This window comes from Kogia breviceps, chromosome 6 (genome assembly GCF_026419965.1).
Source record: "Kogia breviceps isolate mKogBre1 chromosome 6, mKogBre1 haplotype 1, whole genome shotgun sequence".
Classification (NCBI taxonomy): domain Eukaryota; kingdom Metazoa; phylum Chordata; class Mammalia; order Artiodactyla; family Physeteridae; genus Kogia; species Kogia breviceps.
In genome coordinates, this window is record NC_081315.1 from 14,008,277 (window position 1) to 14,035,408 (window position 27,132).

Consider the following 27,132-nt stretch of genomic DNA (forward strand, 5'->3'; position numbering starts at 1 on the left):
AGCCCTGAACAGCATATTTTTGAGGTACACCATGAGCTTAGTGTCTTTAGCTTGGTTAATGTTGACACGTGAACAGAATTATATGAGCCATACTTCAGTAAGGCCTAGAGTAGAAATACTGTATTCTGTAGGAAGGTAGTACAGCCTGTCTCCGTGCAGGTTGATAGCATTAAAACGAAACGGCATATTGAGATTTTTGCGAATTTTGAAACATCTTTTTGGAAGTTGGTGAAGGAGAAAAGCGAGTAGAGTTCTTCTTTGTAATTGAAATATGCTCACTAAAAAGATTCTTATATTTTAAATAATCTTGAGTTTGCAATTCTTTATGAAAAAATTATTCTTAGCATGTTTCTTATGTGTATAACGTGGATATTTCTTGGGTGTGGTGCATGTGTATAACACTTAACGCCATTCTGTTATACTAGTAATAATACAATATCAATGTATAATGTATAGAGCAAACCACAAATAAAACGTTATACAATATTAAGTACGAAATGAGTTAGGTTTTGCTACCTTCAGTTGTCTGTTAATAGTCTTTTATTCATACAATTATATTTTTTCTTCCAAAGTTGGATATAAGATTGCAAAATCTGAAGCAGAGAGAAACCCTGGATGGTAATTTCCTCATCACTGTGACTCCAAGAAATTTTAATCTCAGTTTTAATATATATTATAATTATCGATCTATGTAAAATAACTTTAGTCAACGTGCTATTACTTACTATATGAAAAATTATTCCTTAAAGCCAGATATTCCCTCTGGATGACCCCTTGCTGTATCTTTATTTTGAATAAGAACCAACTTAGTTGTATGATCCATGAAACCAACCATACCCTGTCCATTAAAGATAAACGTTATCTTTTACAACTTCTTCTATGAGCTTAAATTTGTCATTTTAAGTTCAAAACCCAAATTATGAAATATTTTAACCATTGCCAACACAACTTCTGTAGGACGTGCTAAACTTTTCCCTTCATTTTCAATTCTGAGGGGCCAGATTACATAGAGTGCTCGCCACTGCTCCTGCGCTGCCGTTAGATTCTTTCATCCCAGTGGACTTCACAAAAGTGCTGTTTCATTGACTCATTTTCCGTTGTGGGCCTGTAAGATGCTTAGTCAGGCAAAATATCCTTGTGTATAATTAACCCATCTTTAGCCAGCTTGCTTTTCTTCATAAGACACTTTGCTGTCATTATAATTGTTCTATTGAATATCCTATGTGCATTTTTTATGTACATGATGGTGAAGTTTGAAAATGAAAAACAAACCAACCCTGTTCCACATCAGTAATAGAATTCATAATAGTGTTCTGAGTTGTTTTCAGTTAATATTAAAAGTTAACATATATTGAGTACTTTTCTCAATTCCAAATTCATTTCATATATCTATATATGTCTTCTAATCCTGTAGAGGTAGCATTATGTTATTCCTGTTTGCAGATGAGAAAGTTGAGTCTTACGAGAGTTAGGAAGCTATCCCACAGTCATGTGGCAAGTAAGCAGAGTTGGGATATAAATGCAACCGGCTATGTTCAGTCATCTCTCAGTGTCGGGTGAGGGAAGGGGATTGGTTCCAGGACCCACCACAGATACCAAAATCCACAGGTGCTCCAGTCTCATAGTTTGCCCTCTGTATCTGTGAATGAGGAACTGTGGATAGGGTGGGCTGACTGTATAGTTACTGAGAAAAGTCCACCTATAAGTGGACCTGTGCAGCTCAAATTCATGTTGTTCAAGGGTCAACTGTACTCTGAAATTTTATGTTTGTGAAAGGAAGTATTGAAATTGAAGGGATTTTTTAGGTATTTGGATTTATTTTTTATTTTTGGTGATTGGTGTCTGGTTTACAGAGACTGCTTTTGGGTAACTACTAATAGTATATGCCCAATAATTGTTGAATGCATTCCAGAGTCCTGGCTTCAAGTTCTGGCATTTCGACTGGATACTGATATATGATTGAACCTTCTAGAACTTAAGTTTCTCAGATCAAAAAAGAATGTATTTAGGTGTTGGAAAAACTGGGCATCCATGTGCAAAAGAATGAAACTGGACCCTTCTCTTACATCGTACACGAAAATCAGCTCAAAATAGAGTAAAGACTTAAACATAACCCTGAAGATGTATAGCTCCTAGAAGAAAACATAGGGGAAAGTTTTCATGACATTAATCTTGCCAATAATTTCATGGATGTGATATAAAAAGCACAGGCAGCAAAAAGAAAATAAACAAGTGGGACTACTACTGCTAGTGCCCAGCAGGGGAAACAAATAACAGATGAAGAAGGCAGCCTGCAGAACGGGAGAAAATATTCGCAAACCATTTATCTGATAAGAGTTAATCTCCAAAATATATAAGAAACTCCTATAACTCAATAGCAAAATAACTATTAACCTGATTTTAAAAATGGGTTATGAACTTGAATAGACCTTTATCCAAAGAAGACATATCAATGGCCAACAGGAACGTAAAAAATATTTAATATCACCAGTCACTGGGGAAAAGGAAATCAAAACCACAATGAGATATCACCTCATACCTGGCAGGATGGCCATTATTTTAAAAAATACAAGTATTGGCAAGGAAGTGGAGAAATTGAAATGCTTGTACACTGTTGGTGGGAATGTAAAATGGTGCAGCCGCTGTGGAAAGCAGTAAGGAGGCTCCTCAAAAGTTAAAAATAGAACTACCATATGATCCAGCCATCCCACTTGTGGGTATTTATCCAAAGAATTGCTACCAGGATCTCTAAACGATATTAGCGCTCCCATGTTTATTGCAGAACTATTCATAAATAGCCAAGATGTGGAAAAAACGGAAACATCCATGGACAGATGAATGAGTAAAGAAAATATGGGATATACATACTGGCACACTATTCAGCCTTAAAGAGGGAAATTCTGCCATATGTGACACCATGAATGAACCTTGAGGACATTATGCTAACTGAAAAAAATCAGTTCAGAGAAAGACAGACACTGCATGATTCTACTTACATGGGGGTATCCATCATAGTCAAATTCATAGAATCAAAGCGTAGAATGGTAGTTGCCAGGGCCTGAGGAGTGGGGAAATGGAGAGTTACTGAACAGCAGGCGTAAAGTTTCAGTTACGCAAGAGGAATGAGCTCTAGCGGTCAGCAATGCTGTGTTCTACACAGAAAATTTGTTAATAGAGTAGATGTCATATTATGTGTTTTTACCACAGTAAAATAGCATTAAAATTTTTTTTTAAATGAGAAAAAAGTGTTTTTAAAATAAGTTTAGATGAGCTGTTTTGTGTAATAGATAAGAGCAGACATACTCTTCTCGGAGAGGTAATAGTGGGAGGAGGGAGTCCTTAGGAAACCTCCTTTGCTCTATTTATCCCTATCCCTAGGCTGCTTGAAATATACTAGATGAGGTGATCTTTCAGCGCAAAGATAATCTGGGTTCCAAATCTCTTTGGCCACAGTCTTTTGAAAGGTCTGGCTTGGACTGGGCCTTAGGTGAATCTACAGTATGGAGCTAAGTAACATGGTGAGTAAACTACTCTTGGGCGTTTGGGGGGGGTGTTGCCTTCGGCACTCAGTCATTTCCAATTATTTATCGTGGGACCCAGTTTAAGGGTGTTAGGTATTGACTAGCTTATGGTGTTCTGGGGACTGTGGTATTCTCTTTCATTGTTGGAAGAAATTCCTTTTCCTTCTGAGAATAATTTTCCTTTTCCTTCCTGCCCTTAGGCATTTAAAACATTTACTCGACGTATCTCTGTTAGTCCTATTTGGCAACTGTAGTTACTTGTCTTCACTTTTTCTGGGGCAAGCAAGGTAAAGTTGGAGCTGTAGAATGACTGAAATCGTCCTACCAGCTGAACTATTTCCTTGTTTAGTGACTTCTTGCTCTTATATTTCTAGGCAAAACTTACTGTACTCATAAATCGGAGAAAAACAATATTAATCTTTTTCTTTATGTTTCTTGATTACAAAATTTGGGGAGGTGTAAGAGCCTATTGGGAGACCTAGGCCACTAACGACCTTAATTTGGAATAGGGACATTTAGTGACATTTTGCTTCGTTTCAATGTAAATCTATTCTTGTTTTTACCTCACCGTAATCTGTCAGAACAGAGGCTTTCAAAAAGGGCAGAGGCAAACGTCTCAGGATCAGAGTGCGTCCCAGACTTGGCTTGTGGGTGGACTGTTTGCCTACCTGCCTGGCGCTCATTTGCCGACTTTCCTCCTGCCGATAACCTGTGGTTTCCTTCTGAGCCTCTGTGAATGTCCAGAGAAGCAGACTTTACTTCCTGCATACATTTTAGATCAAGACAATGAGTGTATTTCACTCTTCTGGCTCTAGTGACGTATACAGGTTGGGTGTGTGACCTAAGCCAATTCAGTGAAACTGAATCATAGAGCATTTTAGAACAACAATGCTTTCTTTCTTGGTGAACTTGGGGAAGGGGAGTATTTAGCCTCAGGAATTGCTGGTCCCAGTGTTGGAATTATGAGCTAAAATGGTATAGTGGAGAAATGGGTCCTTTGTTATTTCATGAACCATTGGATCAAGTCTTACCTGAAGCTCATCCTACATCTTAACTTTTCAGTTATGGGAACCAGTAAATCTCCTTTATGTGTAAGTTAGCTTGAATAAAGCATTGCCACTGAATGAATTTTGACTGATACAAGAAAGCCTTTTGTACTTTTGCATAGACCTTCCTAATTTAATTTACTTTCCTAGAAGTAAAATTTCCTGTCTGTTTAGACCTTAGTTCCTTAACCTGTTAAATGCAGAGTTTGAATTGCCTGTACAAAATATCCATTGGATCACTTTTTCTCTCTTCTTCCAAGCAGTGGAACTTGTATCTGTTAGATCAGAAATTTGCCAACCTCTCTCTTCCTATTTAGAAAGACCTATCCTGCTTCAATCCCGAGTCTAGGAATGTGGATTCCTTCAATGCCACACATAGAACAGCATAAATGTCATATACTTTTAGTCAATCTCACAATTTATGATTACCTCGCTCCTTTTTTACCCAAGAAATAAGTAGTTTTTTAGAGATGCAAGTTTAGAGAAAGAGATGGACACAAAAATGATGAAGAATGATTATCTTCCCATTAATGTTTCCATTCATCTGTAATTAAGAAACAAGTGATAATAGGGAAGTCTAAGAATTAATAGTGCTAAAGATAAGCAGTCTGTCCCAATATAAATCAGTGAATTTTGCTGATTTACTTATTTACTTATCTATCTACCTATAACAGACTGGCTCCCTAAACTTAGCCAGCTCTATCCTAAATGTTGTCCATAGTTAAAATAATTATTTTGAGAATAGTCACAGATCAGCCCAAATATTTAACCCGGTATTAGAAAAACAAATCAGAGCAGGTGCCTTAGAGATATTCTAAGTCCACGTCAAATTCACATGTAAAGAAAAGCACAGAAGTGCTTTGACACTTGGACGTGGTACTAGGGGAATTTTAATGGAGTTTGGATATTTGTAAGGACATTAACCATCTGTCCAAAAAGATAATGTAAAGAACCGAGTAGATTTTTAAAAGCTGAACGGTGGTGATGGTGGTGGTGGTGGTGGAAGGGTGGTATTGGTGAGAATTAACTTTTATTGGATTGTGCAAAACGATGGCAGGCCGCAGTCAGGGCTTTATATGAAGTTAGTGAATGGTGCTCTGTAGCAATCCAATTTCATGCAGCAAAGATGACTTGCAAGGCATAAATTTCTTTTGCTTTTTTTCTTTCCTGTTTGTTTTTGAAAATGACAGCTTTGATATATGTGACTCAACAATAAATGACTTTGTGAAATACCATTAATGAAAAATCGATATGTTCCTCCAGATTGCACTGTAGGACATTTAGTGGTTTTTCTTCTGAACAGATGTTTTACAGATTTTGCAAAATTTGTACCAAATTCTTCTTGGTCTTATCCATAAAGAACAATTAAGCCTTATATTGCTCTAATTTTTCTGTTATGCTTGCTAGCCAGACTTTAGCAACGAGTTTTCTTGTGTTCTAAAGTATTACTTAAATATCTTTAAATTTTATAATTTTTCATTAAGGCCAAACAAAATGTTAGCCTAGAGGAGTTTGCTCTGGAGTTCAGATGCATCTGCCATTTTGAATGGATGCTCCGGGGACCTGTCTTATTTTGTTTCTCTCAAGAACACCTTGTTAAATTTGGTAATCATGTCCAAAGTCAGCAATGCATGCTGAGTTTCATGAGTTATTTGGCTATATGTTGGGTTGCATTTTTTAGAGCTGTCACTATTTTCATTGAATCTTATAGTGTTATATTGATTTATAGTTTGTGTGTGTGTGTGTGTGTGTGATGGCTACGTATGCTTCTTGCAGTTTAAAAAAATAGTTAAAATACCTTTGAATAGTGTTATAAGGTGGAAATCTAGTAAAGTTTAGAAAGCAAATGACCTGAAACTAACTAAATGTGTTGGCTTCTAAAAAACATGTTTAATTTAAAGCATTTTATTTTATTTTGAAACTTACTGAAAGGATAATTTTCCCTGTGGTAGAATGATAGGAGTTACTTTGAAAAAAATAGTTCCTCTCTTAAAAGTAACCTACCATTTACTTTGTTTGCTTGAAAGTTATTTGTATATAATCCATTCATCCATAGTTACTGTTGCACTGACAATTACTGGTAAACTCAGATGATCTGTGCACACCAGCACAAGTCCCAGCCTTGGTGCCCAAGAAAGGGGCAGTAAAAGCGGTAGTGACAGACCAGTTCATTCACTCCTTGATGAATTGATTTGCTTCCAAACCTGCATTAATGCATTTACATTTTCAACTAAATTCTGCAAATACTGACAGTGTTACTATGATCGAATCATGAGGTGCCTCTAGATGAGAAATAGCTGTGGCACATTTCCTGTCCCTGATGGAGCCGATGGATTACTAATGGCATTATGTAAAAGCAAAAATAAACAATGTTCAAGATATATGTAGAAACTATACAAGACACAGTGTTCTATGAGGGCATGGTCAGAGGTAGATGCGGAAAAATAAAATTACGAACTAACCGATGTTTGAGATTATCACTGAAACGTCAAGCAGCCTTTTTGGGGAGAGGAGATGGGTAAAAGGGGCATTCAATGGACAGAAATGGCATGAGTAAAGTTAGGGAAGTACAACCAGGAAATGGTGGAGAAATGAAGTTTCAGAATAGTAAACCTTAAGTAGGTTCTGCAGGAAGAAAACTGCCATGTAATGGATCTTAAATGCCAGGCCAAGGAGTGTTCAGTTAATTTTATTGGTAGAGGGGAACCACTCAGGGCTGAAAAAATTGGGACTCTGCTTAGGAAGAATTGGAACGCATTCGGAAGTTGCACAGATAGTAAAAAGCTGAAATGCATCGTGGCAGAAGTAATGGAAAGAAAGAGACAAATTCCTGACATATCCAGTATGTGGAATCCATTGTATTTGGCAAATATTTGGGTAAAGAGGATGAAGGAGACTGGTGTTAAGGATAACTCCAAAGTTTTGAGGCTGAATGTCTCTGAAATGTTGGTTGTTTTATTAACAGTAATTGAGAAGTCAAAGGAGCTGTTTGTGAAGAGAAAACATAGGAATTAGATAAAATGAACTTCACATGTACTTTTTTCCCCACAGCTCTAGCAGGAAAAAGTCTCATCTGATGATTAAACGCATGTGTGTGTTTCTTTATATTAGTATCTGCAAGTCATTCTAATTTGCGAAATTCTTTGATAAATTTCTTAGATTAGGAGTTATATGCAAAAACGTGTGTTGTGCAGGATGGCAGACCAATTACATTATTTTTTTGAATTTTATTTTATTTTTTTATACAGCAGGTTCTTATTAGTTATCCAATTTATCCACATCAGTGGATACATGTCAATCCCAATCTCCCAATTCATGCCCCCCTTCCCCCCACTGCCGCCTTCCCCCATTGGTGTCCATACGTTTGTTCTCAATATCTGTGTCTCAGTTTCTGCCCTGCAAACTGGTTCATCTGTACCATTTTTCTAGGTTCCACATATATGCGTTAATATACAGTATTTGTTTTTCTCTTTCTGACTTACTTCACTCTGTATGACAGTCTCTAGATTCATCCACATCTCTACAAATGACCCAATTTTGTTCCTTTTTATGGTGGAGTAATATTGATTGTATATATGTACCACATCTTCTTTATCCGATCATCTGTCGATGGACAATTAGGTTGCTTCCGTGACCTGGCTATTGTAAATAGTGCTGCAGTGAACATTGGGGTGCATGTGTCTTTTTGAATTATGGTTTTCTCTGGGTATATGCCCAGTAGTGGGATTGCTGGGTCATATGGTAATTCTATTTTTAGTGTTTTAAGGAACCTTCATACTGTTCTCCATAGTGGCTGTATCAATTTACATTCCCACCAGCAATGCAAGAGTGTTCCCTTTTCTCCACACCTTCTCCAGTATTTGTTGTTTGTAGCTTTTCTGATGATGCCCATTCTAACCGGTGTGAGGTGATACATCATTGTAGTTTTGATTTGCATTTCTGTAATAATTAGTGATGTTGAGCAGCTTTTCATGTGCTTCTTGGCCATCTGTGTGTCTTCTTTGGAGAAATGTCTATTTAGGTCTTCTGCCCATTTTTGGATTGGGTTGTTTGTTTTTTAATATTGAGCTGCATGAGCTATTTATATATTTTGGAGATTAATCCTTTGTCCATTGATTCATTTGCAAATATTTTCTCCCATTCTGAGGGTTGTCTTTTCCTCTGGTTTATTGTTTCCTTTGCTGTGCAAAAGCTTTGAAGTTTCATTAGATCTCATTTGTTTATTTTTGTTTTTATTTCCATTATTCTAGGAGGTGGATCAAAAAAGAGCTTGCTGTGATTTATGTCAAAGAGTGTTCTTCCTATGTTTTCCTGTAAGAGTTTTATAGTGTCTGGTCTTACATTTAGGTGTCAAATCCATTTTGGGTTTATTTTTGTGTATGGTGTTAGGGAGTGTTCTAATTTGATTCTTTTACATATAGCTGTCCAGTTTTCCCAGCACCACTTATTGAAGAGGCTGTCTTTTCTCCATTGTATATCCCTGCCTCCTTTGTCATAGATTAGTTGACCATAGGTGCGTGGGTTTATCTTTGGGCTTTCTATCCTGTTGCATTGATCTATATTTCTGTTTTTGTGCCAGTACCATACTGTCTTGATTACTGTAGCTTTGTAGTATAGTCTGAAGTCAGGGAGCCTGATTCCTCCAGCTCCGTTTTTTTCCCTCAAGACTGCTTTGGCTATTTCGCGGTCTTTTGTGTCTCCATACAAATTTTAAGATTTTTTGTTCTAGTTCTATAAAAAATGCCAATGGTAATTTGACAGAGATTGCATTGAATCTGTAGATTGCTTTTGGTAGTATAGTCATTTTCACAATATTGATTCTTCCAATCCAAGAACATGGTATATCTCTCCATCTGTTGGTATCATCTTTAATTGCTTTCATCAGTGTCTTATAGTTTTCTGCATACAGGTCTTTTGTCCCTAGGTAGGTTTATTCCTAGGTATTTTATTTTTTTTGTTGCAATGGTAAATGGGAGTGTTTCCTTAATTTCTCTTTCAGATGTTTCATCATTAGTATATAGGAATGCAAGAGATTTCTGTGCATTAATTTTGTATCCTGCAACTTTACCAAGTTCATTGATTAGCTTTAGTAGTTGTCTGGTGGCATCTTTAGGATTCGTTATGTATAGTATCATGTCATCTGCAAACAGTGACAGTTTTACTTCTTCTTTTCCAATTTGTATTTCTTTCATTTCTTTTTCTTCTCTGATTTCCATGGCTAGGACTTCCAAGACTATGTTGAATAATAGTGGTGAGAGTGGACATCCTTGTCTTGTTCCTTATCTTAGAGGAAATGCTTTCAATTTTTCACCATTGAGAATGATGTTTTGCTGTGGTTTTGTCGTATATGGCCTTTATGATGTTTAAGTAGGTTCCCTCTATGCCCACTTTCTGGAGAGTTTTTATCATAAATGGTGTTGAATTTTGTCAAAAGCTTCTTCTGCATCTATTGAGATGATCATATGGTGTTTGTTCTTCAATTTGTTAATATGGTGTATCACATTGATTGATTTGCATATATTGAAGAATCCTTGCATCCCTGGGATAAATCCCACTTGATCATGGTGTAGGATCCTTTGAATGTGTTGTTGGATTGTGTTTGCTAGTATTTTGTTGAGGATTTTTGCATCTATATTCATCAGTGATATTGGTATGTAATTTTCTTTTTTTGTAGTATTTTTGTCTGGTTTTAGTATCAGGGTGATGGTGGCCTCATAGAACGAGTTTGGGAGTGTTCCTTCCTCTGCAATTTTTTGGAAGAGTTTGAGAAGGTTGGGTGTTAGCTCTTCTCTAAATGTTTGATAGAATTCACCTGTGAAGCCATCTGGTCCTGGACTTCTGTTTGTTGGAAGATTTTTAATCACAGTTTTAATTTCATTACTTGTGATTGGTCTGTTCATATTTTCTGTTTCTTCCTGATTCAGTCTTGGAAGGTTATACCTTTCTAAGAATTTGTCCATTTCTTCCAGGTTGTCCATTTTATTGGCATAGAGTTGCTTGTAGTAGACTCCTAGGATGCTTTGTATTTCTGCGGTGTCTGTTGTAACTTCTCCCTTTTCATTTCTAATTTTATTGGTTTGAGTCCTCTCCCTCTTTTTCTTGATGAGTCTGGCTAATATTTTATCAATTTTGTTTATCTTGTCAAAGAAGCAGCTTTTAGTTTTATTGATCTTTGCTATTGTTTTCTTTGTTTCTATTTCATTTATTTCTGCTCTGTTCTTTATGATATGTTTCCTTCTGCCAGCTTTGGGTTTTGTTTGTTCTTCTTTCTCTAGTTCCTTTAGGTGTAAGGTTAGATTGTTTACTTGAGATTTTTCTTGTTTCTTAAGGTAGGCTTGTATAGCTATAAACTTCCCTCTTAGAACTACTTTTGCTGCATCCCATAGGTTTTGGATCATCGTGTTTGTCATTTGTCTCTAGGTATGTTTTGATTTCCTCTTTGATTTCTTCAGTGATCTCTTGGTTATTTAGTAACGTATTGTTTAGCCTCCTTGTGTTTGTGTTTTTTACGTTTTTTTTCCTTGTAATTGATTTCTAATCTCATAGCGTTGTGGTCAGAAAAGATGCTTGATATGATTTCAATTTTCTTAAATTTACTGAGGCTTTATTTGTGACCCAAGATGTGATCTATCCTGGAGAATGTTGTGTACGCACTTGAGAAGAAAGTGTAATCTGTTGTTTTGGGATGGAATGTCCTGTAAATATCAATTAAATCTATCTGATCTATTGTGTCATTTAAAGCTTGTGTTTCCTTATTAATTTTCTGTTTGGATGATCTGTCCATTGGTGTAAGTGAGGTGTTAAAGTCCCCCACTATTATTGTGTTACTGTCGATTTCCTCTTTTATAGCTGTTAGCAGTTGCCTTATGTATTGAGGTACTCCTATGTTGGGTGCATATATATTTATAATTGTTATATCTTCTTCTTGGATTGATCCCTTTATCATTATGTAGTGTCCTTCGTTGTTTCTTGTAACATTCTTTATTTTAAAGTCTATTTTATCTGATACGAGCATTGCTACTCCAGCTTTCTTTTGATTTCCATTTGCATGGAATATCTTTTTCAATCCCCTCACTTTCAGTCTGTATGTGTTCCTAAGTTTGAAGTGGATCTCTTGTAGACAGCATATATATGGGTCTTGTTGTTGTATCTCTTCGGTGAGCCTGTGTCTTTTGGTTGGAGCATTTAATCCATTCACTTTTTTTTTTTTTTTTGTGGTACGTGGGCCTCTCACTGTTGTGGCTTCTTTGTTGCGGAGCACAGGCTCCGGATGCACAGGCTCAGTGGCCATGGCTCACGGGCCCAGCTGCTCCACGGCATGTGGGATATTCTCAGACCAGGGCACGAACCCGTGTCCGCTGCATCGGCAGGCGGATTCTCAACCACTGCGCCACCAGAGAAGCCCTCCATTCACTTTTAAGGTAATTATCGATATGTGTGTTCCTGTGACCTTTTTAATTGTTTTGGGTTTGTTTTTGTAGGTCCTTTTCTTCTCTTGTGTTTCCCACTTAGAGAAGTTCCTTTAGCATTTGTGTAGAGCTGGTTTGGTGGTACTGAATTCTCTTAGCTTTTCCTTGTCTGTAAAGCTTTTGATTTCTCCATCGAATATGAATGAGATCCTTGCCTGGTAGAGTAATCTCGGTTGTAGGTTCTTCCCTTTCATCACTTTAAGTTTATCATGCCTCTTCCTTCTGGCTTGTAGAGTTTCTGCTGAGAAATCAGCTGTTAACCTTATGGGAGTTCCCTTGTATGTTATTTGTCGTTTTTCCCTTGCTGCTTTCAGTAATTTTTCTTTGTCTTTAATTTTTGCCAGTTTGATTACTATGTGTCTTGGTGTGTTTCTCCTTGGGTTTATGCTGTACGTGACTCTCTATGCTTCCTGGACTTGAGTGGCTGTTTTCTTTCCCATGTTAGGGAAGTCTTTGACTCTCATCTCTTCAAATATTTTCTCGGGTCCTTTCTCTCTCTCTTCTCCTTCTGGGACCCTTATAATGTGAATGTTTTTGCATTTAATCTTGTCCCAGAGGTGTCTTAGGCTGTCTTCATTTCTTTTCATTCATTTTTCTTTATTCTGTTCCACAGCAGTGAATTCTACCATTCTGTCTTCCAAGTTACTTATCCATTTTTATGCCTGAGTTATTCTGCTATTGATTCCTTCTAGTGTAGTTTTCATTTCAGTTATTGTGTTGTTCATCTCTGTTTGTTCTTTAATATGTCTAGATCTTTGTTAAGCATTTCTTGCATCTTCTCGATCTTTGCCTCCATTCTTTTCCCAAGGTCCTGGATCATCTTCACTGTCAGTATTCTGAAATCTTTTTCTGTAAGGTTGCCTATCTCCACTATATTTAGTTGTTTTTCTGGAGTTTTGTCTTGTTCATTCATCTGGTATGTAGCCCTCTGCCTTTTCATCTTGTCTGTCTTTCTGTGAATGTGGTTTTTGTTCCACAGGCTGCAGTACTGTAGTTCTTTTTGCTTCTGCTGTCTGCCCTCTGGTGGATGAGGCTATCTAATAGGCTTGTCCAATTACATTTTTAAAATATTTTTTAAAAATTTATTATTTTTTCTTGAAGCATACTTGATTTATAATGTGGTAGTTTCTGATGTACAGCAAAGTGATTCAGTTATATAAATATAGATATATGTAGTATACATATCTGTATATTATACTATATATTATATACTATATACATATATATATATATATACTATATCTCTGTCTCTATCTTCTTTTTCAGTTTGTTTTCCATTATAGATTATTACAAGATATTGAATATAGTTCCCTGTGCTATGTAGTAGGTCCTTGTTGGTTATCTATTTTATATGTAGTTGTGTGTATCTGTTAATCCCAAACTCCTAATTTATACCTTCCCCCTTACCCTTTGGTAAGCATAAGTTTGTTTCTATGTCTGTGATTCTATTTCTGCTTTGTAAATAAGTTTATCATTTTTTTTTAGATTCTGCAGATAAGTGATGTCATATGATATTTGCCTTTCTTTGTCTGATTTACTTCACTTAGTATGGTAGTCTCTAGGTCCATCCATGTTGCTGCAGATGGCATTATTTCATTCTTTTTCTGGCTGAGTAATATTCCATTGTATACACCACATCTTCTTTATCCACTCATCTGTCGATGGACATGTAGCTTGCTTCCATGTCTCGCCTATTGTAAAAAGTGCTGCTATGCACAGACCAGTTACGTTTCAACCTTGGTAAGCTAAAAACAGTTCAAAGATTTGAGACCTCAGTCTAATATCTGAATGATTCTTCTGTGACAACAGGAGGTGGGGTCCACCTCTTGCTGTGTTGTCATGCAAATTAAAGACTTAAATTTTTTGTTGTGAAGTTCTACAGTAAAACAAAAAGAGAATGTTGTTTGGCCAGGTGATGTGGAAATAAACAGGTAACTAGGACTACTTTTTTCTTTTTTTATTGTATGTTTCCGGCTTACAGCATTATAATTCAACATCTGTATACATTACAAGGTGATCACCACCACAAGTTTAATTACCCTCCATCACCATATAGTTGACCTCCTTCGCCTGTTTCGCCTACCCCAGGCACTACTCCCTTTTGGCCATAGGTATTAAAACATATTTGGAAGATGTGTAAAATAGGGTCCTTGCTTTTGCTTTTTGATCTTTGGTTCATACCAGCTACTTTACCTGCTTATATCTTTATAAGGCCTTTTATATATCAATTTTATTTACAAATGATAACATGCAATTCTTTAATTCTTTTTAAAATAATTTTTAAAACAATTTTGGTTTTGGCTGTGTTGCGTCTTCGTTGCTGTGCGCAGACTTCTCATTGGGGTGGCTTCTCTTGTTGTGGAGCAAAAGGTGTAGGTGGGCTACAGTTGCAGCGTGTGGGCTCAGTAGTTGCTGTGTGCGGGCTCTAGGGCATGCGGCCTTCAGTAGTTGTGGCACGGAGGCTTAGTAGTTGTGGCTCTTGGGCTCTAGAGTGCAGGCTCAGTAGTTGTGGCACATGGGCTTAGTTGCTCTGAGGCATGTGGGATCTTCCTGGACCAGGGATCAAACCCATGTCCCCCGCATTGGCAGGATCGAACCACTGCACCACCAGGGAAGTCCGCAATTCTTTAATTCTTAAAAGTTCCTAGACCTCACTGAAATGTGCAATGGGTATTATAAGGAGAAAAGTGAACTCATAATAAGTACTTCCTGTCCTGTCATTGATATTTAATAATAATCAGTTGAACAATGAATTGGGGTAACTTTATTAAGTTACACAGAACCCATGGCATGATTTAGTTTGATATTATATTTGTATTTTATATGTTTTACACTTGACATACAGGCGTATCTTGAAGATATTGCGGGTTCAGTTCCAGACTGCTGCAATAAAATGAATATTGCAATAAATTGAGTCACATGATTTTTTTGGTTTCCCAGTGCATATGAAAGTTATGTTTATACTATACATAGTTGGTATTTGTAGTTAAGCATGCAATAACATTATATCTATAAAATTGTGTGTACCTTAATTAAAATATATGTTCTTGCTAAAATGTGCTAACCATCATCTGAGCCTTCAGCGAGTCATAATATTTTTGCTGGTAAAGCGTCTTGCCTTGATGTTGACTGCTGACTGATCCATGGGTGTTAGTTGCTAAATTTTGGGGTGGCTCTGGCAGTTTGTTAAAACAGGGCAACAGTGAAGTTTGCCACATTGATTGACTCTTCCTTTCGTGAATGATTTCTCTGTAGCATGCAATTTACTTACAGTAGAACTTCTTTCAAAATTGAAGTCAGTCCTCTCAAACAGTGCCACTGATGTATCAACTAAGTTTATGTTGTATTCTAAATCCTTTGTTGTAGTTTCAACAGTCGTCACAGCATCTTCATCAGGAATAGATTCCATTTCAAGAAACCAATTTCTTTTCTCATCCGTAAGAAGCACCTCCTCATCCATTAAAGATTTGTCTTGGGATTGCAGCAATTCAGTTGCTTCTTCGGGCTCCACCTCGAATTCTAGTTTTCTTGATATTTCTACCATGTCTGCAGTTCATTCTTCCACTGAAGTCTTTACCTATGAGGGTTGGATTCAACTTCTTCCAAATTCTTGTAAAGGTGGTTATTTTGACCTCTTCCCATGAATCACAGATGTTCTTAATGGCATCTAGAATGGTGAATCTTTTCCAGAAGGTTTTCAGTTGACTTTGCCCAGATCCACCAGAGGAATCACTATCTATAGCAGCTTTAGCCTTATGAAATACATTTCTTAAATAAGACTTGAAAGTCAAAGTGACTCGGTGATCCATGTGCTGCAGAATGGTTGTTGCATTAGCAGGCATGAAAGCGACATGAATCTCCTTGTACATCTCCATTAGAGCTCTTGAGTGTCCAGGTGCATTGTCAGTGAGCAGTTATATTTTGAAAGCAATCTTTTTTTTTCTGAGCAGTAGGTCTTAACAGTGGGCTTAAATTATTCAGTAAACCATATTGTGAACAGATGTGCTGTCATCTGGGCTTTGTCCCATTTATGGAGTACAGGCAGAATGGATTTAGTGTAATTCTTAAGACCATGTGATCTTCAAAATGGTAAGTGAGCATTGGCTTCAACTTAAAGTCACCAGCTGCATTAGCTCCTACCAAGACAGTTGGCCTCGCCTCCGAAGCTTTGAAGCCAGGCATTGACTTCTCTCTCACTGTGAAAGTCATTGATGGCGTCTTCTTCCAGTAGAAGGCTGTTACCTTTACACTGAAAATCTGTTGTTTCGTGTAGCCACCTTCATGAATTATCTTAGCTAGATCTTCTGGACAAGTTGCTGCAGCTTCTACATCAGCACCTGCTGCTTCACCTTGAAATTCTGTGTTATGAAGAGGATTTCTTTCCTTAAACCTTGTGAGCCAACCTCTGCTAGCTTCAGACTTTTCTTCCGTGGCTTCCTCACCCCTCTCAGGATTTATAGATTTGAAGAGACTTAAGGCCTTGCTCTGGATTAGGTTTTGGTTTAGGGAAATGTTGTGGCTAGTTTGATCTTCTATCTAGACCACTAAAACTTTCTCCATATCAGCAATAAGGCTGTTTTGTTTTCTTATTATTCTTGTGTGTCCACTGGAGTAGCACTTTCAATTTCCTACACGAACTTTTTGCAGTCACAGCTTGGCTGTTTCACACAAAAGGCCTAGCTTTCCACCTGTTTATTGCTTTCTACAATAAGCTCAATCATTTTAGCTTTTGGTTTAAAGTGAGAGGCTTGCAACTTTTTCTTTCACTTGCGAACTTAGAGGCCATTGTAGGGATAATCATTGGCCCAATTTCAATACTGTTGTGTCTCAGAGAATAGGGAGATCCAAAGAGAGGAAGACTGGTGGTGGGCGAATGGCCAGTTGGTGGAGTGATCAGAACACATACAGCGTTGATTGGTCGTTTGCTGTCTTCTATGGGCATGGTTCATGGTGCCCCAAAACAATGAGGACGGTAGCATCAAAGGTCACTAATCACAGGTCACCATGACAAAAATAATAATGATGAAAACGTTTGAAATATTTCAAGAATTACCAAAATGTGGCAGAGACATGAAGTTAGCAAAAGCTGCTGGAAAAATGGTGCTGACAGACTTGCTCAATGCAGGGTTGCCACATCCAGTCTGTAAAAAATGAAATATCTGTGAAGCACAATAAAGCAAAGTGCAATAAAAAGAGATACGCCTATATTTTCCAAATGTTTTAGATAGGGGTAAAGTGATTCTATTTATTCCCTTAAGATTCATTCAAAAAAACCAAAATGGGGCTTCCCTGGCGGCGCAGTGGTTGAGAGTCCGCCTGCCGATGCAGGGGACGCGGGTTCGTGCCCCGGTCCGGGAGGATCCCACGTGCCGCGGAGCCGCTGGGCCCGTGAGCCGTGGCCGCTGAGCCTGCGCGTCCGGAGCCTGCGCTCTGCAACGGGAGAGGCCACAACAGTGAGAGGCCCGCATACCACCAAAAAAAAAAAAAAAACCAAAATGATTTATGACACAACTCATTGAATAGTTTTCACAACACATGTACTTAAAATCTACCAAAGCCAATGCCTCCTCACAATTCCAGCTTCCTCAGACTGAGGAACATGAAACTTGGCTTAGGTAATGATTTAAGAGATTCCCAAATAATACAGGGAGTGTCTAGGAGCACTTCTCTTACTTCCCACTGAGGTTTCAGCTGTAGTCAAAGCCATCATTAAACATTCCTTTGGTATTGCCTTGGGGGATTGTGGCATAGTTAAAAAACTTGGACAGGGTGACATGCAGTGGAGAAGTGTAAATTAGGAACAGTTGGAACATTTAATATGTTCCAGGAGCTATGCCGTTTTCTCTATTTCCACATCGTATTTGTCCTTCAGTAACTTTTGTATCACTCTTGTTATCTCACTGCTGAAACTGTCTTTGCCAAGGTCACGAATTACCTCTTGTTGCAAAGTCTGTTGGCCTCTTTCTAGTGCTTTTGCGGTATTGCGGGATCGTTTGACCACCTAGGTGTTCCCTTCTCGAAACCCTGTTCTCTCCTAACTCACTTCTTCCCACCTGTGCTGCTGCTTCCGTTTCCTTTACAGGTTTCTCCGTGTCCTCTGCCTCCATTTCTGTTGCTCCCAGGAGTTTATTCTGAGGCTTTCTTTGCTGGCCCTCTCCTGGTTCACTCCGTGTACTTTCATGACTTCGTTTACCATTATTAAATACTGATGGCGTTCATATTCCTGTTCCAGAACAGGTCTCCTCCACACACATCCAACCCTCTTGCATTGTACAATTTCTACAGATCCCCCTTGGAATGGGTTTTCTCATTTGTCAACAAGGTAATTTCCTTGAATATTTGCGTCAAGTGAACCAGTGGTTTTTAAGGTATTTTTGAAGTTTTTTGCCCGCCCCACCCCCCACCCCCCACCCGCCGATTTGCTTCTTTTTCAATGTTCTCTATCTTAGGAAACCCCTGTTGTTCTCCCTGTTGCCAAAACCAGAAACTGAGGAGCTGTCCATGAAATCTTGACTACTCTCTGTTTCCTCAACTCAGTCTTTAAACCCTGCCTGTTCTATTTCCGTAATACTTCCTAGGTGTGCCTACCATTCTCTATTTTGATTACTACAGCCCTCGTTAAGGACTCCATCATTTCTCCGTTGAATCACCGTAACTGTCCTCTTAACTGGTCTCCCTGCAACCGGTTTTGCTTCTTCCATTCTGGTATCTGTTTTATAGTCAAAGTGACTTTTCTAAAACTTGTTCTTGGATGGTTCCGCAGAATAAAGTGCAAAATCCTCAGTATGGCGTATGAGGCTCTTGATAGATGGTGCTGCTTCAGTCTTTGGATTTTGTATTTCATCATGTGCTCCGTGGTGAACTCCCAGTAGCCCTCAGAACCTGCTCCACTGTAGCTCAGACCTGCCCTGTTCCCTGCTGTCCCAGGTGAGCCCTCGGTCACTTCCCTGCGCTCCTGTGGCACAGTGTTTAACTCTTAAGACAGTAAACCGCAGTCATTTGTTTTCTGAAACGTTTTTTTCTTAAGTATTGATAGATAGGGACTGTGGCTTTTTTCCATATATACTTACTGTAGTTAGCATATGGCTGATAGATCTACAATAAGAATGTTGAATGCATTGAGTAACCCAACTAAGATCAATAAAACCTACATTCAACTCTCAAGTACCTTATTGCCTAGTGAGAAGTTTTACAAGTACAAATAATTTTTAAAAGCCCGTCAACAAACAATTACAATGTAGTGTGGTAGGAGCTATTAAATGTCTGTGTTTTCAACTAAGAAGTCCTTAAATGCTAACGATTGCCCTCATTAGCAAGAGAGACTGCCTCTTGAGGGTATATAATAGAATTAAACAAATTTTCATGGCATTCAACCATGTTTCTTTGAAATGAGGTCTTATTATAACACTTAAGGTATTCAGAGTACTTTAAAAAACGTTTTTATTGACTCTTTAAAACTTGACTCTGTCTTGTGTTTTGTCAGTTTTATGAGGACTCAGCAAAAGTGGGGCAGGATGTATTAAGTTTCTAGATATCTTATTTGGCTAGCTGGGAGGTATAAGGATCATAGCTTATTTTTTTTTCCTTTCTGAAACTACTACAACAATTTCTATTATCTAATAACATTTCACGTGACTTTATGCTTTATAGTTAATTAGCTAATTACAAGAAATATAGTGGTTTTTTTCCTCTAAAGCAATTTAAGAAGACATAATGCATTTTTAAGAACTTGGGCCTATTTTATGATCCCTCAGATTTAAAAATGCCATGATGACATAATTTTCCTCCTAACAGTGGAGTAAAATATTGCTGAAAAAATGACAGCTTCTGAATTTTAAAGGTTTTTTTTTTTTTTTTTCCCCTTCGGTACGCGGGTCTCTCACCGCCGTGGCCTCCTCTCCCGTTGCGGAGCACAGGCTCCGGACGCGCAGGCCCAGCGGCCGTGGCTCACGGGCCCAGCCGCTCCGCGGCACGTGGGATCTTCCCGGACCAGGGCACGAACCCGCATCCCCTGCATCGGCAGGCGGACTCTCAACCGCTGCGCCACCGGGGAAGCCCAAGAATCTTTTTTTGTTGTTGTTTGTTTTTGTTTTGCGGTACGCGGGCCTCTCCCGTTGCGGAGCACAGACTCCGGAAGCGGAAGCGCAGGCTCAGCGGCCACGGCTCACGGGCCCAGCCGCCCCGCTGCACGTGGGATCTTCCCGGACCGGGGCACGAACCCGCGTCCCCTGCATCGGCAGGCGGACTCCCAACCACTGCGCCACCAGGGAAGCCCTGAAATTTTAAGTTTTAAATGATGTGTGTCATGGCCTTTTAGAAGAGTCGGCACTGTGAATATCAACTCTGAGATTGCAAGGGCAGAAAGAATCTGTTGACTTGTTTTCAGATCGTTTCCCTCGGGGCTCTAGAATTCTGAGGGGCGTGTAAGGAGCCCCGTAGGGAAGCTGAGGAGTCGGCGGGCTGTTGGTGAACTTCTGTAGCCCTCGTGTATCTTCCACTCTTCAATCCTATCTGCTGCCTGTTGGCCTTTCTCTGTTATCTGCTGGCCTTTCTTTGTAAAGGATATTATTTAAGGGGAGAAAAACTTTGAAAGTACCTCCAACCCTTAGTTCACTTGACACAAATATTCAAGGAAATCACCTTGTTGACAGCTGAGATAACCCATGAAAGTAGAAAAGGTACAAAACTTTTACACTAGCTGTTCTTTCCACGTGTCACCTACAGCGACATCCTGAAAGACAGTGAAGGAGAGCTGGACATTTAAAAGTGCTGGGCAAACAGTGTGTCCCGTCTCATCTGTTTTCCATCAGAGGCTTTCAGTCACCACGTGGTATTTCCATGGTCTGGTCTTTAGAACCTGTGAACCAGGGCCTGACTAGGTTTAGGGGAGCTTGAGGTGGAAATTTTGGAGATGGGAGAAACAGAATTTTAATTCTTCTGACGAGCAAGGGAAAAGGTTGCCGGCCTTGCCAGTTTCATGGTGTTCACATCAAAAGCCTAAGTACTTTATGCCAGGAAGCTGAGGATCAGGTCATAGTTTTATAGATTTTGGCCAAAGGCAGTTCCAAGAGAAAAGTAAATGTTTAAAGGTCCCGACCATTACCCGAACATATTCTTCCATCCTTTTGGTCCCTTTCTTCTCTCCCCTGCCCTAAATAGGGTTTTCCTAGGTGCAAAATTCAGGTCAGTACCATGGTAACCACACAAATAGAACAAAAAAGAGTGCCGTTTGCTTTAATTTCACAATGATGGAAGGAAAACTACACAAGGAGATGCTTAGAGGTGACACAGATGATGGTATAAAAATCTGTCTATAAGGGAGAGGTTGGAATGGACTTTGGCCACAAAATAATTTATATCTTAAGCAGAAGCTAGGGAGTAACTGCATCTTTTTAAACACTTAAAAAAGTTGGCAGTGTTGATTCAAAGTGCTATTTAAAAACTCACTGTTAAAATGACATGTTTTGGGGAAAGTGTAACTGTCAGTTTGAAGGATGGGATTCTTTTCAGCAGAGCTTGTAAAAATATCCATTGCCGTCTGTGAGGCAGGTTTAGGGTAGTTTATCATAAATAAATGAGTATGTCAAATATATACGTACACACACACACCCTTTTTTGGCCTCAGAGAAGAAATTCCAAGGCCATAGATACAGAAATATTGTGCATTTTTACAATACATGTCACAGATAAGTAGAAATTTGATTAATACACATATTAAGAGGAGACAGTTTAAGAGCAGGGATTAATCGTACCTGGGACAAAGATAGTACTGGAGGTTATCACGATTTGTGGAACTGGTTGGACTTGGGGGTGTCTAAGGCAGTGGTTGAGGGGGACATCATTCGGAAATATCTAACTCATCCTTTGTTCCACTGGTGACTTATACAAGGAACATTATCTTCAATTGCGGTCAACTCCACTTGGCTCAAACTACTATAGTAGCTACTGTAGCTTCGTTTCTAATTATAAAAGCAGTATATTTTTGTGATTAGAGTTGTGTTCAGTTCTCCTACCCAAAGATAACCTCTGTGAACATGTCGGTGTGTCTTTTTTTCCTCTTTTTTGTGTGACTGTGCATATTATGTACAAAAGATGGATATGTAATGTTTTCATATAATGCGCATATATATTAAAATTGGAATCAAACTATGCATATAGTTTTTGTATAGGTTTTGTACACTGCACTTTTATTTCCTTTAACAGTTCTTCCTTACGTGTCTGCCGTGATCTAGGAATTTTTCTGTCCCATTAAATTTTCCTTGAAAGCCTGACATTCAGTGACTTCTTAATATTCTATTATATCATAAATTATTGAAATATCTTCTTATTGTTAGACATTTACATTGTTTTAGCTTTTTGCTATTATAAATAATATTACTTTTTTTAACCTCTAGAATTCTTTTCTATTTGAACATATCTGATTATTTCCTGAAGAAAAACTCCAAGAAATGAAATTATAAACTTTAATAATCCTCAATTTAATGGCACTGTGCTTGGGGAGAATTCGGTGAAGCTAAGCTTTCACAGAGCCCAAATAATCGGATGTTCAGGAGAGGATGGTAAGCCACAGTTACTCTGATTGCGTTTTCAGTAACCCAGCATTCTGACGGGGTTTTCAATGGCCTGGTCTTTCACGTCACTCTAATGTAGGTGTATCCAGGTTCTAACCTAGTGTGGTTGCTCAATCTGTAACAGATATTTGTTTTGACAGGTAGTGTCATGAGAAACGGAGTCATTCATTTCTTATGACTGTTCTCAGAGATACCTGAGACAGTCTCAACACCCAATTCTCATGCATAGAACAGCCTTTAGAGCCTAATATCTTACACACATCTGGGTCACTGATGCTGTGAAAGCATTCCACTTTACCATGACCCCACACTGAATAAAAGAAAAGGAGAAGTTTAAGAGAAAAGAAAATTCCTACATAGTGCAGAGGTATTCCATTGTGCTCTATGAAAGTCAACAAATTTTGCTTTTACTGTTGAATTTCAAACTATGTCTGGTATGTTGTTCTTTTGGATACACCTTGCAGAAGCTATTGGCTATAAGGTGAAAGATAACTGGTAGTTCTCTCCCTCCCTCCCCGCCTTTCCCTCTTCCCCTCTGTGCGTTTGTGTTTGTGTCTCGTGTCTGTTTTTTCAAATACGCGATTTGGGTCATTTCAGTCATTTTTAGCGTCCACAAATATTTAGTCAAGTATTTAATCTTCTCGTGAAATGCTTCACAGATTCGTCATATGAAATAATTGGTTTGTCTTTAGTGCTAAGTCATAGCAAATTATCATCGTTTTTTAGGTTGATTTTGTAGAGTGTTAAATGCTATTTAAATTTCACTTCGATATGAAGCCATTTATTTTTTTCTCCTAATCACTTAAAACAGCAAGAACTAATCAACTGAAGTTTTTCTCCTTTTTATGAATACATCAGTCTACCCCTGACTCACGTGCATGTTTCTGCCTTTAGGTCAGTGGGAACTTTTCCCAGCTATGTTTTTTTTTTCCCCCCTTTCATTCCTAATTTCTCTCAGGAACAAATGGCAGCATAGTTAAACGTTAGAAACTTGTTGCTGAAGGTGCTAATCTAAACATCAGTGCCAGGATACGACTGAAACTTAATAGACTAATTAATTTGTCTACTGCACCTCTGACCTGGGAATTCTGTACAATGGGCTATACTTTCAGAACTGAGAGTCTGGGATCCAAAGTAGAGAAAATGCAACTTTTGTGTGCTTTACACATCAACATGCAATTAATATTGGGTTCTTTTAGGAAACAGATTCTGAAAGTGGAGCTCGGTCCCATCACATGTTTTGGAAGTAAGATACTGCAAGCTTCTGTTTGCCTTTTTGTTTCAGTTGTCTTCTTTTATATTTTATAGTAGTACTGAACAAAGCCCTCACATTATTTGATACAAATATCCTTCTGACCTCCAGAGGAGCCAACCTATATGGACTCCCACAATTTCTGTATCATCTGTTCCAGTGTAGTATGCGCGTTAACAACCACAGTCACTCCTAGAAAAAAAACAGGAACTTGATGCTCGAATGACGTTTAAAAAAAGTGTTTATGTTATGAATTCCTGACTGTGCTATTTATGCTTCTGTCAGTAAGAAGATTAACTTTATTAATTTTATTGCCCCTTATATTCCTTTTCTCCCTGCTTCATTTTAGAGACAGTTTAAATATTCTTCAAGGGCAGTTAACATTTGACTGTCACTGAATTCACTGACAGCACTGGACAGAAGCCAAAATGAAAAAAAATCTGTTTACGTGAGCCTGTCAGTGTCTGTTTATGCATCTCTGTGGGTCTCGTGAACTCACAGAAGTACCAAATAAACCCTTTTCTGTTCGGATTTTATTTACAGCAGAGGTTTAATATTTTGGTAGTTTGTGGATTTGGAAGCGCTCATTAGGCCACCAAATGTCTGTTGAGTACAGGGCAGGCACCTCTTCTAGACACTGTGGATAAAGTGGTGAACGAGCCTGATGCTTCCCGGCTCTGCGGAGGCTCCAGTAGCAATAGTCATACACAGAGTAAACACAAAGAGTAATAATGTAACTCAAGACAAGGCTGCTTATTATGTACACAGTGAAACAAGCTGAAAGGACAGGGTGACTGGAAGATGTGTGAGATGCTGTTGTAGCCAAAGTATTCAGTGAATAGCTTTCAGGGAGGCAGTATTAGAGCTGGGAACTAAAGGATGAGGTGGTAGCCTTTGGGTAGATGCCGTTGTCATTCGGTTATCGGCAGTCACTTTACCGGAGGGAAAATGCAAGATTTCGTGTACTTTTCAGTGAAGGCATAGTGCATAGATATAGTAGATGCTCACAGGATATTAGGATGAACGGAATAAATAGATATAGGCGTATGACTTGAGAGGAAAATGCTTTACCTTTCTAAAGTTATGTCGCTTCCAGTAGTGGAGTGAAAGTTTTGGGTTTTGTGCGCATGTTGTTGTTGAAATGTAATGTGAACCTCACGTTGCATTTTTTTTTTTTCCCATTTATTTACTTATTTAATAGGTTTCAGCGTGGTCAAGAGAGTGAATGTACCTGGCGTGGATGTACTGCGCGTAATCGTCAAAAACACTGTTTACTTCAGTTATCAGCAGCCTGTTTATCTGGTTGGTATCTGAAGCAAGTCAGATTTGCCATGATAGTTCAGCTCATGGTAATTAAATCATTGATTTTAAGGGAAGAACCATAAAAGGGGTTCGTGTGTCAAGTTGTATACAGGCAGTTCGCCATCTGTCTAACCAGGTCGCACAGAGGTCAGTTAAGGTGTTAAGGCGGTAATTTGAAATCTGGGGAAGGGGGTAAAGGGGAGGTACTGGTGAAGGCAAGAAGTCAAGTTGTATAGAGGCCAAACAGAAGGAGTGACTAGACTCTGTTTACTGCCTGGAGTGATTTTTATTCATACCCATTTCAGAAGAAAACCTGAGGAACAAACACGTGTGTTGGCAGTGTTTCATTTTGACAGGTTGGGGTGGGTGGGGGAGATGGAATTCTGTTGCCTCTGCACACCTAGTGTTTGAAAGACATTCCAAGATCAGTAGATGGATAAACTTGGTTTCCAGTTGAGGCTTTAAAATGTTAATCTTGACCTGTTTCTTCTTGCTTATACACTGAGAACTACAGTTTTAAAGGTAGAAGAAATATTTATTCACAGACTAAGAATGGATTTGACTTTCGGTGAAGAGTCATGTTAAATGTTGACGTTGCACAGTCTTTCCTTGGCTTGCCTCTCTTCTCACTCAGCTTATTTTCATCCACACCTGTACTTTCAGTGATCGTGATTCCCTTTCTTGCACCCCTTCTCTCAAATCCTCATCATTTCTCAGGTATACTTTAAAATAGCTTCCTAACATCTGTCTACTTTTCCCCTTTCCAAACTGTCTACCATTTCAGGAGCAGCGGGGATATCTGATCCTACCACGCTCTCATCCGTGACCTTTAATGCTTCCAGGATTACATCCTGGAGCATACAGGGCCCTTCAACTTCATCAGATCCTTACTTGCCATTCTGTCCTTGTCACTGCCCTTTCCCTCCCTACATCATAGCCTCTTGATTTCCAATGGTTCCTCAGTTTATCTGCTGGCTCGTTCATTCGTGATTCTGTCCTTTGGCACAGCGCTGTTTCCTCTGTCTGGAGTGTCATTCCTGCCTCTTCTCTTGTTTGCCTGGCGAAGTTTTCTTTATCCTTCATGATTCTATTTGAAGGAAATACTTTTTCATCTGTGATACTTTCCTTGGCAGAGTTCGGTACTTCCCCTCTGTCTTCCCATAATGCCTTGACTACATCTCTGATTTGATTCTCAATGTAAATGTTTTCATGGCTCCCTCACAGCACTCAGTAAACCCTTTGGGGACAGACACCGCCTTCTGTTTTCCTCTTCATCCCCGGCCTTGAACGCACTAGCTAGCAGTGATTCAGCTGTCATGCACTGAATGAATAAATTGATAACTGCTTTGTGTTTTAGCACCATGCTATTTATAGTGTAGGAAAAATTATAAGAATATGATTTAGTTCCTCTTTTCAATCAAGTTGTGATTTTATTTGGTGGACCAGACTTAAACACATGAAATAATTGGGAGCACAAGATAAAGCGTAGTATACAAAGGAATTATGTGTATTTTAAAAGTTTAGCATATACATACACATACATAAGACACATGGTGGTTTGGAGGAAGGGCAAAGGTCAAGTTTAAGTTATGAGATAAGCTGCTTGGACTAGATAAACGTTTCATGGGATAGTGAGGGAGTTGAGTTTGGCTCGTGGTCTGAGGCATGAACAAAGTGTTGGTTATTGGATTGATGAGTCCTTCTCCTGGGCATGTTTTGTCTAGCTTATTTTTAGTAAGTCTTAGGTAGTTTATATAGGTTTACTGTAAAGGCAGATGTTGAATATTTTTATTTTGTAAAGGGCCAAAAATAAAATAGGGGAAATTAGAACAATGAATGAAAGTTGAGGTGGAGACCAGGTATGTATTGGAAAGATATTAATCCATATGAAACAGAATCTGTGCTGAATAAAGTTCTACAGGCAGATGCCCAAGTAGGAAATGGATGATTGACAGAATCATCTTATAATGG

General features: G+C 38.6%; 1 protein-coding gene across 3 annotated transcripts in view; it reads left to right on the plus strand.

The window, feature by feature from the left end:
• Window positions 1-27,132, plus strand: part of BMPR1B (bone morphogenetic protein receptor type 1B) — a 404,692-nt gene that overhangs the window by 162,191 nt on the left and 215,369 nt on the right. Inside the window, exon 1 of one of the 3 annotated variants that reach the window (XM_067035524.1) lies at window positions 25,143-25,161. The exons of the other annotated variants lie outside the window; for them this stretch is intronic. The gene's annotated coding sequence lies outside the window, so the exon portion shown is untranslated. Of the gene's footprint in view, window positions 1-25,142; window positions 25,162-27,132 lie in introns of those variants that run through there. 3 annotated transcript variants of the gene reach the window in all.